The sequence below is a fragment of the Pteropus medius genome, unplaced genomic scaffold (assembly GCF_902729225.1).
Source record: "Pteropus medius unplaced genomic scaffold, Ma_sr-lr_union100, whole genome shotgun sequence".
NCBI lineage: Eukaryota > Metazoa > Chordata > Mammalia > Chiroptera > Pteropodidae > Pteropus > Pteropus medius.
In genome coordinates this window covers 3,121,626-3,136,762 of record NW_024355008.1, presented here as the reverse complement: position 1 = coordinate 3,136,762, position 15,137 = coordinate 3,121,626, and the positions used below count along the sequence as shown (strand labels likewise).

The 15,137-nt window shown below is 36.2% G+C and overlaps 1 long non-coding RNA gene across 1 annotated transcript; it reads left to right on the top strand.

Annotated features, from left to right (window-relative positions):
* The first annotated feature begins 772 nt into the window (after window positions 1-772).
* Window positions 773-6,174, top strand: LOC120598094 (uncharacterized). Its single transcript, XR_005651499.1, has 2 exons — window positions 773-1,154; window positions 4,942-6,174. It is a non-coding gene; the product is annotated as an uncharacterized LOC120598094 (long non-coding RNA).
* The last annotated feature ends 8,963 nt before the right edge of the window (window positions 6,175-15,137 follow it).

Here is a 15,137-nt window from a genome sequence, read left to right as displayed (position 1 = left end):
TGTCCTTAGAGGTGTTTAGAGAAATTAGAGAAACTTGGAAATAATGGGTTTAAGTTGGTGCTTTGGGCTGAAAAAAAAAAGATTCTCGCCACTTGACTCTTTTATTGATCCACTCATTCTCAGAAGTGAGAGTCCTAGAAGGGCTAGAGATAACCTAGAGCTAGGTCAGGGTATAAATTAGGAGGATAACAGAGGATATTTATGTGGACTCAGTATTACATGGTATTAAGAAGTTATTTTCAACTTTGTCAGATTGAGTAATGGCCTGTTTATTATGAAATATAAAAGGCTTATCAGTTAGAAATGTATTCTGAGAAATGACATGATTTCTGAGATTTGCTTGGAAAAGAGGAAGAATAGAGATAAATAACAAGATCAGCAAATGTTCATAATTGTTGAGTTAATTATTTAGTATATGGAAGCTCATTATACTATTCTATTTCTCTGTGCTAAAACATGTCTACACTAAAAAAAGTTTGAATAGTCTTTTAAGAAAGTAGTTATCTTCACGTAACTGATCTCCAAACAAGATTTTTAGCTGAAATGACAAATAAGAGTAAAAAGAGAATTTTTATTATCCAGATCACCAGTCTGTGCCATTGGATTTAATCCAGACTACTCTGAATCACTGTTGTGTCATGTTCTCTGTTAAGTAAATCAGAAAGCTACACATGTGCAGCATGAAAAAGATAGCTGTGGTTTAAACTTCAAGCACACTAAAGTTATTTACAATATGTCCTTAATCAGGATTTCGACCTTATCTCACTAGAGCAGTTCTTTTGTGTCTATGTTGTTTCTTGAAGTCATAGTTATGTTTTTGAAAATCAGTTACGCTAAAAAAGAAAAAAAAAAAAGTGGGAGGAGGAAGATGGAGGAAAAGAGGTTCAGAAGTAGCCTATAGGTTAATAAATTTCCTGGCAGGATATCCTGGTAATAATCTAGGTAAGCGCTTAATTATCTAGCATATCTGGCCCTAATTTAAATTTAGCTCTGAACCATTAATCAAATAAAGTATCTTTTACAGAAGTTAATTAATAACCCTGTCCCTTCCTCTACCCTTCACTGAGTAAGCTAAGTCACCAAAAGTATTTGTCATGTTAAAAGTTGCTTGTTGGCCTTTGGAAATATCACCAAGGACTGGAATCCTCAGATACGTAAGGAACATTTTTCTTTCGTTCTTTGTTGTTGTTGTTGTTGTTGTTGTGATGAGTATATGTTCTTAGAAAAACCTATACATTTTTGGTCCCAATTTCACCAAGTATCAAATGGAAGAAGATGTCAAAAGAAACAAGAAGTAACTTTATCGATTCACCCAACAGAATTGGCTCAGCAACTCACTTCAGGAAAAGGAACATTTCAGTAACATAAAAAAAAAAAAGAAAAAGAAAAAAAAAACCTTACTAAGCTCCTTTATCAGCAGCTACTTGCACAGAAAGTATTCTATAGAGTTTGGTGGCCTAATAGTGATTCAGCAGATCAAGGTTTTGAGAAGTAGAATTAACTAAACTAAGCTTAAAGAAGCCAGTAGAAATTTGACACTGTTATCAGCCTATATTTTCACATTCCTCTTACATCTCTATATATTAGGTTATTTATTGTAACCATCCAAATCCTTCAGAAAAATCATTAAGTCAGCATTTTCTAAATATGTTTATAGAACTGAGATATTAATCATTACCTGAAAAATAGGACTTCATGATCAACTGAAATTTAGGGGAAATTCTGAGTCAAACCAAGTTCGAATGTCTCTCTACTTTGGGACTTTCTAGAGCCTTTAATATAATAAAAAGTATTATGGACCTTTAAGAAGAGAAAGGCTGTAAGACCAGTGCAACGTTCAGAAATCATCTTTAGAACTAGTATTCCAAAAATATATTGATGACTATGATCTGAAAATATACCCAGGCATACACGCGTGCGCGCGCGCGCACACACACACACAATGTAAACATACTAGTAAATATGAGTGAACCATTTTTTTCACTGGTGTGAACAAGTATAAAGGCAATTATTCCTTGTAAACCAGCAAGCCAAGGAATATTTCCTGTTCTTTCAAAGAACAAGAGAGACCTATTTTTCTGACAGCCCTTCAGACTGTGGATTCTAGGCAGTTAACTTCCTTCCTGCTCTAAAAACATTAAATCCAGGAACCAAGAAACTGATAAGGAAAGAGGCAGCCTTACAGAACATTTAGTACTGTGGCAAAAAAAGCAGACTTCCTATAAATGCCAGGAAACTTACTAAGACCTGGCCCTGACTTTCTGTAAACCCTGGAAAGAAATTAGTAGATAAATTACTTTTTTTCTTTTCTTTCCTTAATGAGAGTTAAGTGAGTCTCTCTTAGCTAGCTATCTCCAAGAGCATTTATTAAGTTTATATTGTGAGTAATAATAATCATGGCTGCCAAATGTCTGTTTGATGTGCTGAATTTGATCATTTTAGCTCCCTTGACATAATACCAATCAAAACAATTCCACTCCAGTGATCACAATTCTGTTTCAACAACAAAGACAATAACAACAATAACAACAATAATAACAATAATTGAGACCATGACTATTGCTGCCCCCTGAACTGGGTGGCCTTCAATTCCAATCACTTTGTCCATTGGGACCATCGATGCAGATATTACAGGAGTAATTTGAGTGCAGGATTCATATCGTACACCCATTTATTCATGTAATACATTAGTCATAACTTCAGTTTCCTTTTCCATTTATTATTTGTTGGAAAGAAAAATTAAAGAATGTCCACCTAAATTGTTCATATCCTTGGTACACTTCCCTAAGAGTTCATTTCTTCTTGGTAGTCATGAAAAAAATGCAAATATAAATTGCCATTATAAACAGTGCAGACACCCTAACACCACAAGCCAAAAATTCGCCTTGTAATTCATAGTAGGAACAGGAAGGAACATAATACAGAAAAGCATAATTTAAAAACTATAAATACTTTAAAGTTTTAGAGGGTTTCTTTTGCTTTTTATATTTTTTATTAAATATGAACATTTGCTATAGAATAATACATGCCTACCATTACTGGATTTGGTTGTAGTTATTTATTACCTATCAGTTATATTCAGTGTTTCTATATTTAAAAAATACTTATATATGATATTTTAATATTTTAAGTAAATAAATTATTTTCTTTTAGGAAAAAGAAAAAACATTAACTCCACTGGAGTTACCCCACTGAAGCCCTTATTTATTTTAGGGATACCAAAACTTCATGCTAAGGATCCTATCTCCAAATATTGTCTAGGGTTCCATTATGTGGAATACTAGAACAGCCAGTGCTTAGTACTATGGGGAAAACAGACTTCTCAACTGTGGTCCCCAACTGGAAGTAAAAGAGTAGATAATATAGAAAAGGTCATAAATAACTAAAGGATATGATCAAAAGGAAATCCAGAAGACTCATCAAGGGAAGCTAGAATACTAATTTATGATGAAGTTAAGTTTCTATGTCTCTATATAAATTAGAATTGATTAATGGGATACAGTACCTTAGATACTCAATGCAAGGTATAAGGGCAATAGAAACAATTGGTATGTCTCCATGATCATAGCATCTTGTACCTGAGATTCAGATATGAAGATTTTGTCTTCCTGTGGATGAAAAATAAATTGTTGTTTGTAAAATTATAAACTCTAAATGAGAACTATATCTTTTATATTCAGCAACAAACCTTACCAATTTATCTAGAAATTCCTTGAAACAGCCCAAGAATGTATGGACAGACACACCTATACAGGGTAGAGGTCAACCACCAAATGGGAAGCCAAAATAGAGCAGGAATTTGGACATTTTGTGTGTGTGTGTATGTGGGGAAGGGTGTTTTTTTTCTGGACATAGATCTAATGCTTATGTAAATGTTGTTTGAATCCATACTGTCAATTTGAGAATATATTTTCAGGAATACATAAAATAAAAAAAGAAAGGAAACATCTGTACAATGTTTTGATTTTGAATAATATAGTGCTACCAGCTTCCAACTAGTAAATTGAAGATTAGATATTGCTCATTTAAGACTACGGAGAAAAATTACTTTCATGTGAGCATATAAAAAAAATATTGTTTTGTACTACCAGCACAGAATGCCCTTCATATTTTTCCCTTTTTTAATTCTGTTATATGAAAGACAAAAAATTCAGCAGAAAATTATGAAAGATGGCAGTCAAAAAAATCTCTTATCTGGAAAGTGATGTATTATGCCAGTCCTGAAAAATTACAATGGCTTTGGACACTGAACTAACGTGTATGAACCTTGAATTGTACATAACAGCTTTATGAAAGAATATGAGTGAGATAAAAGGAAACATTTAAAATCTAAGAATAAAGCCAAGGTCAAATTAATCTTTTTTTCAACAGTTATCAACAAAGTTTTTATCAACAGTTATGGATTAGCAACAAAGGCACACAAATATTTTTAAGGTATATAAATTACTTGAAACATTTTCATTTTATATAAGCTTGTTGCATTGTCTGTTTAAAAAAACTTTTTATGAAAAAAATGAAAAGATGAGAAAATATGATAATATCAGTATACCAGAGATTATGCTTAGTTCCAGAATATAATCAAGGTATACTCCATCACTATCCAATGGGAGCCTAACTCATTTAAATTAAAAGTCAGTTAACCTGAAAATAGAATATACAAGTCAGAAATGCTAACAAATAACTTTAAATGTCACAGTCCCTTTAAAGATGGGACTGGCTTTAGTGGTCAGAACAGGCTAGGAAAAAGGCATTCCCAGCTGACACCTGCAGCCTTTAATGGGAAAATTCTGTCTCATCTTGACGCTAGGGTGGAGAGGTAGAAATATTGACAGAAAGTCACTGGTGACCAGTCCAGTCCTTCACAAACATGGGCCTTTGTCTTCTTCATGCTCACATAATGACTTATGGATTTTTATGCTTTCCACTCACTTTTTCTCACAGCTTTAACTCTTCTCCATGTACCCCAATCCAGCCTCTACCTGGATCTGGGTGCCAGATCTGTAGTCTGGGTGCTAGCCTCAGCTCTACTTATACTGGTGTTGAAACAGTTAAGAGAGAACTAGATTGGCAATGATTGCCAAGCCAACTGTATCAGCTGCAGGGGCAAGAATTGAAAGTCAAATCTGAGCCTATGAAACCCAGGTAAGTAAAAGTTAGGTGTAATCCTACAAGATGGAAAAACAAAGCTAAGGTTGAAGAGTTTGAGAGTGGGTTTCAATATGGCCAAAGATAAGATCCAACCCTAACAACAATTTAGCACATTTGGAAGGATGAAAGTGGCCAGAAGCCTCAAAGATCATCATCAAACCTGATTTATTATAACAAATAGAAGTCTCTAGTCATAGTAGACCAGTGCAAACAGCAGGTTGTCTACAAGCATTGTCAAGGCATTCTCCTGCTATTGTCCACATGCTATTCTTCTAAGCAGATGCATCCACAAATAACCTCTTCTGAAGTTTTCTAGAATCATCCACTTTGAGAAAAATACCTGGAAGTCATAATAAGAAAGATATGAATTGAATCTTTGTCTTTCAGAAGTAAACATCCTGATATGGATGAACTGGAAATGATTAATGCTTTTCTTCTTTCCTTGCCAAAAGACAGGCATTTGCTTAATCGAATAGTGACAGAAAATCTTGTTCTCCATATATGGAATGGAACCCAAGATACTTTTATAGAACTTTTAACTTCTCATCAGATTATCCGTGGAATTAGTCCAGTGTGGAATTAGTCCAGTGTTGTGGTTTTCCATGGAACTAGTCACATGTCAAGTACAAAGCTGGTTTCAAGTGAATCCTCTGTATCAGAACTCCACTGATATCACAGAAATATGAGGATGGAAATAAAAAATAAATATAAAAAAGTGAAAAGGAGTAGCATAGAAGAAAATAATGAGAAATTTTTGATGGAAGAAGTAAATCTAAGGAAAATTTTCCATTTATTTTTTGGTAGAATGTTAAAACCCTGAGTCTGACCATTCTGATATGAAGAAGCAGCCTCTGTGCCCTGCTCTCTGCCAAGCTTGCCTTCCTTTGTGGTCATATTATATTCTTATACCCATGAGAATTTAATCCAATTGAACTTCTTGCATGCAACTCATTTATTTACTACAGATTATATTAAAAACTGTATTGAAAGAATGAGTAATCGAATAAATGTGTAGCTTGAATATTATGTCTCCTTCTTACCTTTCCATCTCATTCCTTTAGTTATCCTCTTTTTTGTTAATGTTTTACCATTTATTTTGTACTTTGCATGTTGTATAGAAAACTTTATTTTGGTACATAATAAGAGCTCTGTTGATTGTGTTCTGTGCACACTAGATTTTTTTTAGTTTTTTTCCTATCATTCATACTCAATGAAAACCAAAAAAAAATGTATAGGTCATTTTATTTCTATATTACTTAATGAAATTCAACAAACTTCTTCATAAATTCCTCCTTTTCTCACTTTGCATTAGTTTGGAAGCCACAGTCTTAGTCAAAAAGAACCATAGTTCGCTTTTCATGAATGCACATTTGATATGTCTCTGCAGTTTTTTGTAAACATTCAACAATAAAGAAAAATACAAAAAAAAAAAAAAAAGGAGGATGAATATCCCATTAAGTTCAGCACCCAGAGATTTCCGGTGTTAGTATTTTACTAAACATATACCCAAATGTATATCCGTACTTATAGACACATATGGAAATGTATATACAGTTTTACATGAAGGCAATCTTTCTACTCAAGCCATTTATTTATTTTTTTTCATTTAACCATATCTTAGAAATAATTCCATGTTCATAAAAACAGAACTCCTTGCAGCCTGCAAGGCTGAGTGTGATCTGGCCCTGCTTACCTCTCCTTCTCATCTTCAACTTATATCCCCTTTATTCATCCCACTTCAACCACTGGCCTCCTTGTTATTCCTCAAGCACACAAAGCTTCTTCCTATCTGAGGGCCTTTATATTTTGTTTCCATGTTCTTACAGTGTTTTCCTACAGTTCTTTCTTTGTCAGGCTACTTCATGTTTGTCATTCATGTCTCAGCTCAATGTCCCCTCTCAGTGAGGTCTTCCACAATGACTCTATCTTAAGGAGCAACCCATTCACTCTACATCTCATCACCCTGAGTTATTTTCATTGCAATGTTTTCTCTGTCTAAAATGATCTTATTGATTTGTCAAATGACCAGGGCATTTTTAATAAATCCTTTAAACAGCAATTAGATTTATTTATTTTAAGTTTATTGTGGTAACATTGGTAAATACAATATATAATTTTCAGATGTACATTATAATTTGACATCTGTATTTTTATTGTGTGATTACCACCCAAAGTCCAGTTTCCTTCAGCTACTATATATTTGACCCCCTTTACTCTGTCTACCTCTTCCTTCTTCCCCGACCCTCTAACATCTGGTAACCACTAGTCTATTGTCCATGTCCACGAGTCTCTGTTTATCCTGTTCATTTGTTGCTTTTAGGTTTATATCTCACGTATAAGTGATATCACGTGATTTTCAACCTTTTCTGTCTGGCTTATTTCACTTAGCATGATTATCTCGAGGTCCATCCATGTTGTCGCAAATGGCAGTATTTCATCTCTTCTTATGGCTGAGCAATATTCCATTGTATATATGTACCACAGCTTCTTTAGCCAATCATCTATCGTAGGACACGTCGGTTGCTTCCATGTCCCGGCCGATGTGAATAGTGCCGCTATGAACATTGGTGTGCAAATATCTTTTTGGTTATGGGTTTTCAAGTCTTCAGGGTAAATACCCAGTAGAGGGATTGGCTGGATCATATGGTAGATCAATTCTTAGTTTTTGGAGGAACCTCCATACTGTTTTCCATGGTGGTTGTGCCAATTTGCAGTCCCACCAGCAGTGTATGAGAGTTCCTTTATCTCCGTATCCTGTCCAACATTTGTTATTACTTGTCCTGTTGATTATAGCCATTCTAACACATGTGAGATGGTATCTCATTGTGGATTAGATTTGCACTTCTCTAATAGCTAGTGATGCTGAGCATCTTTTCATATATTTGTTGGCCATTTGTATGTCCTCTAGGGAGAAGTGTCTGTTCAGATCCTCTGTGCATTCTTCGATTGGATCATTTGTTTTTCTGTTGTTATAGAGTTGTATGAGTTCTTTGTATATTTTGGATATACCTTATCAGAGGTGTTACTCGCAAATACATTTTCCCATTCAGATGGTTCTCTCTTTACCTCGCTGATGATTTCTTTTGCTGAGCAGAGGTTTTTAGTTTGATGTAGTCCCATTCATTTATTTTTGCTTTTACTTCCTTTGCCTTTGAGGTCAAATTCATAAAATCCTCTTTAAGTCCAAAGTCCTTGAGTTTAGTTCCTATGTTTTCTTTTATGCATTTTATTGATTCCTGTCTTATATTCAGGTCATTAATCCATTTTGAGTTAATTTTTGGTGTGTGGTGATAGACAGCAGTCTAGTTTCATTCTTTTGTAGGTGGTCTTTCAATTTTTCCAGCATCATTTATTGAAGAGAGGCTTTTCTTTCTCCAATATATGTTTTTGGCTTTTTTGTCAAAAATTATTTGTCTACTTAAATATGGTTTTACTTCTGGACTCTCGATTCTGTTCCACTGGTCTGTGTGTCTGTTTTGCTGCCAATACCATGCCGTTTTGATTACTGTCACTTTGTAGTATAATTTGAAGTCAAGAGGCATGATGCCTCCAGCCTCATTCTTTTTTCGCAGGATGGCTTTGGCAATTTGGGGTCTTTCGTGCTTTCATACAAATCTGATGATTTTTTGTTTCATCTCTTTAAAAAATGCCGATGGGATTTTGATGGGGATTGCATTAAATCTGTGTAATGCTTTAGGTAATATGGTCATTTTAACTATGTTGATTCTTCCAATCCAAGAACACGGAATATCTTTCCATTTCTTTGTATCTTCTTTGATTTCTTTTAATAGAGTCTTGTAGTTTTCATTAGATAGGTCTTTCCATGTTTTGTTAAATTTATTCCTAGGTATTGTATTCTTTTTGTTGCAATTGCAGAATAAATTATTTTTTCCATTTCTTTTCCTGACGCTTCATTATTAGAGTATAAGGATGCTACTATATTTGCTTATTGTTTCTAGTAGTGTTCTTGTAGAGTCTTTAGGGTTTTCTATATAGAGAATCATGTCATCTGCAAATAGTGACAGTTCGACTTCTTCATTTCCTATTTGGATGCCCTTAATATCTTTCTCTTGTCTGATTGCACTCACTAGGACCTCTAATGTTATATTGAATAACAGTGGAGCTAGTGGACAGCCTTGCTTTGTTCCTGATCTTAGAGAGAAAGTTTTTAGTTTTTCACCATTAAGTATAATGTTGGCTGAGGGTTTGTCAGATATGGCCTTTATTATATTAAGATACTTTCCTTCTCTACCGATTTTGTGAAGTGTTTTGATCATAAATGGATGCTATATCTTGTTGAAGGCTTTTTCTGCATCTATTGATATGATCATATGATTTTTATTTTTTAATTTCTTTATGTGGTGTATCACATTAATCGATTTGCATATGTTGAACCATCCTCGAGCCCCTGGGATGAAGCCCACTTGATCGTGGTGTATAATCTTTTTAATATGTTGCTGTATTGGGTTTGCTTATTTAGGAATTTTTCATGTGTTCATAAGAGATACTGGTCTGTAGTTTTCTTTTTTGTGTGTTATCTTTACTAGGTTTTGGTATCAGAGTAATGTTGGCCTCATAAAATGAGTTGGGGGAGGGGGAGGCTCCATAGTGTAGTAGTTAGCATGTCTGCTTTACACACAGAAGGTCCTGGGTTGGCGCCCCAGGTGGAGCCATGAATCATACCCCAGGAGCACCATGCCCTGGGTGCATGCTGCAAGCCTATGGGAGGAGATGCCCAGCCTTCAGAAATCCAGTTCTTAAGGGGAAACAGCAACATCCATAGGGCAGGGTGGAATTAAAGAGGGTGGGGGAAATCAATCAATCAATCAATCAATCAATCAATCTTCTTGTTTCAGTCTAGGAAGACTGTATTTTTCTAAGTACTGGTCCATATCTTCTAGGTTATTAAATTTGGTATTATACTTTTTCATAGTATTCTTGTATGATCCTTTGTATTTCTGTGATGTCAGTCGTAATTTCCCCTCTTTCATCCCTGATTTTGTTTATTTGCGTCCTTTTTTTTTTCTTTAGTGAGTCTAGCCAGGGGATTGTCAATTTTATTAATCTTCTCAAAACACCAGCTCCTTGTTGTATTTGTTTTTTCTTTTTTGTTGTTTGTTTTCAATTTCATTTATTTCTGCTATAATTTTGACGATTTCTTTCTGTCTGCTATCTTTAGGCCTCATTCGTTCTTCCTTTTCTGGTTTTTTAAGATGAAACACCGGGTTGTTTATTTGGGCTCTTGGTTTTGGAGCTTGGCCTATAATGATATGAACTTTCCTCTTATGACCACTTTTGCCATGTCCGAAAAGTTTTGATATGTTGTACTATCATTATCATTCGTTTCTATGTATCTTTTGATCTCTCTTTTTATTTCTTCTCTGACCCAGTTATTCTTCAGTAGCCTGTTGTTTAATCTCCATGTATCCATGGTTCTTCCTAATTTCTTTTTGCAGTTGCTCTCTAGTTTCAAAGCATTATGATCAAAGAATATGGTTAGTATGATTTCAATCCTCTTTTATTTTTTGAGGCTACCTCTGTGTCCCAGTATGTGGTCGATTCTTGAGAATGTTCCACATGCACTAGAGAAGAATGTATAAGCAGCTATTTTGGGTTGGAAGGCTCTGTATATATCAATTATGTCCAGTTGGTCTAATGTGTCATTTAAGGATGTTATTCCCTTATGGATTTCTGTTTGGATGATATGTCCATATCTGACAATGGGGTATTTTGGTTCCTTATTATGATAGTGTTTTGGTCTGTTTCTCCCTTTAGTCTGCTAGTAATAGCTTTACATATTTCGGTGCTCTCTGATTGGGAGCACAGATATTAATAAGTGTTATGTCTTCTTGGTGCATTATTCCCTGTATCATTATGAAGTGTCCCTCAGTATCTTCCTTTACCTTAATTTTTATTTTGAAGTCTATTTCATCCAATATTAGTATATTGCTACTCTCACTCTTCTCTGAATGCCATTTGCTTGAAATATCACTTTCCACATTTTCACTTTGAGTCTATATTTGTCTTTGGAGCTGAGATATGTCTCCTGGAGGCAGCATATGGCTGGGTTTTGTTTTTTGATCCATTCTGCAACTCTGTGCCTTTTTATTGGTGAATTTAATCCATTCGCATTTAGGGTGATTATTGAAATATGAAGTCTTCTTATAGCCATTTTATCCATTGCTTCCTTGCCCTTGTGTTTCTGTTTTCTTTATTTTGGTTGGCTTTTGTGTGTTTTGCCTCTGGTTCTTTTTGCTTTATGTTATATACTTCAATTCTGAATCTTTGGTGTGTGGTTACCATTATAAATATGAAAAAGAGATTATATATATAGTCATCCCTTTTCTTCTGAGCGTGCCCTATCTCTTTTCTCCTTTGCAAATTTGGATCTTTGAATCCTCCCCTTTTCAGTCATTGTTATCTCAATTTGTCCCTATGCATACTGAACATTCATTACTATCTTGCTATAGCAATTCTCTTATTATTATTTAAGCTTCTATTTGCCTGATAGTCACTTTACTCCTAAATATGTATTTTTTTGTTTTGTTTTGTTATTTTTGTTTTAGATGAGCTAACACCTTTCAGTATTTCCTGTAGTGCAGGCCTCACAGTGGAGAATTCTCTCAATTTTTGTATGTCTGGAAAGGTCTTAATTTCTCCTTCATATCTCAAGAAGAGCTTAGCTGGATACATTATTCTAGGCTGGTAGTTCCTTTCACTTAATAGTATAACTATTTGATTCCATTCCTTTCTGGCTTGTAAGGTTTGTGCTGAGAAGTCCAATGATAATCTAATGGATTTTCCTTTATACGTTATCATTTTTTCTCCCTGGCTTCCCTTAGAATTCTTTGTCTTAAAATATTGGCTATCTCTGAGGAAGAAGAGAGGAGAATAGAATTCGGAATTCAACTCAATAAGATTTCATTTTCAAAAAGAAAATAAAAGCAAATGTGGTGTAAATATTATATTATAAATATAAGTGGTAGATAGATGATAGGTATGTAGGTAGGTAGGTAGGTAGGTAGATAGATAGATAGATAGATAGATAGATAGATAGATAGATAGATAGATAGTTTTGGTTATGGTATTTATAGGATAGCTTGTAGCAGAGAAACCCTCCCAAACATAACAACCACAAACACTGGACAAGATATTAGAAACAACTATTCAAAGTTACTGTAGAGTGACCAGAAGGTACAAAATGAAAGAAGGAATTATTCTGAGTATACTCTCAGTATCTAAAGCTTTTCTACTTAGGATTTTCTACTTAGGATATTCTCTGCATGCTCAGCTAAAATTCAAGCAGAAACCTATAGGTTGTTGGTTTGAGCTGTCAGAACATGGAGCATGGCTCCAAGGATCCCAGTGGAAAATCAACTTATTGAAGCATAGTTACAATAGCTGCTGTATAGATGTTATCTGATAATTTCGAAATCCATGTAATTTTGGGGTTAGAATCTGCCAATTGCCTTTTCCTTTGCAACATGTTGAGATTTCCTAGCATTTTGTATGGCAAATAATTTTAGAATGTATCTTGGATATTTTGTATATTCTCTTATGTGACTTTTGGTCTTGTTTAAATTATATGGGATTTTTTTTCTTTTAGCAGGCCATCAATCTCATTAGATTTGGGTCATACTTACTTTCTGTGAACTGTGGCTCCATGTCAGTTTAGTTTTCAAAGCCTGTGTAGTGCTTTTCTAATTTGTTTTGTGTGAGTATCACCAGGAGCCAATCTGGGATCTGGTCCATGATCGTCCATATTGTGTATTTCTCAAAACCTTTGGTATGCTGGTAGGGGTTAGATCCACGCATTCACAATTTTAAAGTAAGCTTATAATTCCACACACAACTTTATGGGATCATTCTCTCTAGCTCTATTTCTTTAATGTTTATGACACTTTCGAGCTCCCAGTATTCAGCTCTCTCTCCTATTTCTCTGACAGGAAAGCTAGGACTTTAGTCTCCCCACTCTGTTGCATATTTCCTAAAACTGTCTTTGTCTTTGGGGTTAACAGTGATAAGATAGAGAGAAAAAAACAATGAGATTCATTGAATATTCTTGGTGCCACCAAAAATGGGATCATTCTGTCCAAAGAGAAGGGTTTTCCTCCTTCTGCTCAGTCATTATAGTTTTCACCAGCACCACTGTGAGATTGCCTGGGAGCTGAGGTGATTTGCACACTTAGTAATTTAATTACCTGCTAGAAAAACAAATCAACATGCTTCAGAGGAAGATATTGGAATCAGGAGTCTCTATAATGTATCATTCATTATGTCTACTATATAATAATGTAACAGACAGTTAAATTACTGGCTAATAAACAAATTGATTTTAAGTTTATGGGTAGAAGATTGGCTTTCAGTTTTGTTTGGGTGAATGTGTGGAAAGCCTAAAATATTTGTGAAACCCATTCTCCAGACTTTAGCCTCTTCTTTTTTAGAGTACAGCAGATTGAAACTCTGTTAATTTATTTCATCCTTCTGGTTCTCCTCCTCTCAGATCTATATTAAAATTACAACCAAATTATAAAAATAATCAACATAGAGAATCATCTGAAGTCTAGCAGCTTTTAACACATATGTCTGATAATATAAAGAAGGAGCCACATCAAAGCTGATAGGAAGGGCAAAGTCACAAATCAGGCTGGATCTGCACCTGCGGGTGACAGAGGAACACTGGGAGGTAAAGTGCGGCTGCAGAGGCTCTCCTGAAGGAGAGGGGAGTCCTAGCCACATACGGGATCTCCCCAGCCCAGGGTCCCAGCCCAGGGGAAAGGAGTTCCAAAAAATTTTGATTTTAAAAATCAGAAGAGATTTGGCCATCGAGGTGAGATGAAAGGCGACTGAAATCCCGGATGCCCTGTTAAAGGGCCTATGCACAGTCTATCTTACCCATGAACATTCACCGGGGCACCGGCAATAGGACTGAGGCTAGGACAAGATTAATACAAGGAAAGTCTTCATTACCTGGTGCCGGAACAAGGGCTGAACAGGCAGCCACCATTGTGCATCAGTCGGGACCCCCCTACAGGGCAGTCTACAGACCAGCGGTGCCAGCTTGCTGTACAGATCCCTCCCCCAACACGGCCAAATCTGAAGCTGTACTGGCCTGAGATCAGCCCACCCTGCCCTCACCGGCCTGAGGCTGCTTGTTGACAGGCGGCTGCCTCTTTCTGACCCTCTCCAGGGCCAAACATTCAGTGCAAGCAGCCGACTCAGCCAGCACTGTGAGCACTTTTCAGGGACAATTTAAGGCAGATCATTGCTGCCAACAGGAACCAGGGCAGATTATGGGGAGTTGTGGGCCAGTCCCAGACAGCAGCTGGTCTTGCCATGATCTGTGACTTGTGGGAACACGTGGGCAGACAGAGAAGTTGCAGCAAGACTGAGGCTATATTGGCCTGATGGCCATTGTCTCTCTGATACCCCATCCCATCCAACCCACAATTTGCCCAAGTCCACCCTGACCCTCTCTCAGGCCACACATTCCACATAGGCAACAAACTTTGACTAGTGCAGCATGCACATTTTGAAGAAATTAATTGTGGGCAGACCTCTGCTGCCTGTAAGAGCTGCAATAATGCTTGGAGGAATAGCATCAGTCTGTGACACTACCCCAGATGGCAGCTGGTCTCACTGTGATCTGTGACGACAGTGGGAATGAGCAGACACAGAAGTTTCAGCAAAACTGAGGCTGTATTCACCTGACAGCCTTTGTCTTCCTTGGATCCTACTTCACCCAAGCCACAAAGTGCTTGTGGCACAGTGACAGGCAGCCATCCCTACCCTACCCCTTCCCAGGGTCGTGCATTCTGCACAGGCAACAGATGTCATCTAGTGCAGTGAGCAAATTTCAGGGAAAATAGTGACAAGCAGATCACTGTTGCCAGTTCAAGATACAACACCACTTGGGCAGATCACAGGAGTTGGTGAGCCCATCTCATATGGCAGTAGGTCTCGCAGTGATGTGTCTTTTGTGGGAGCCC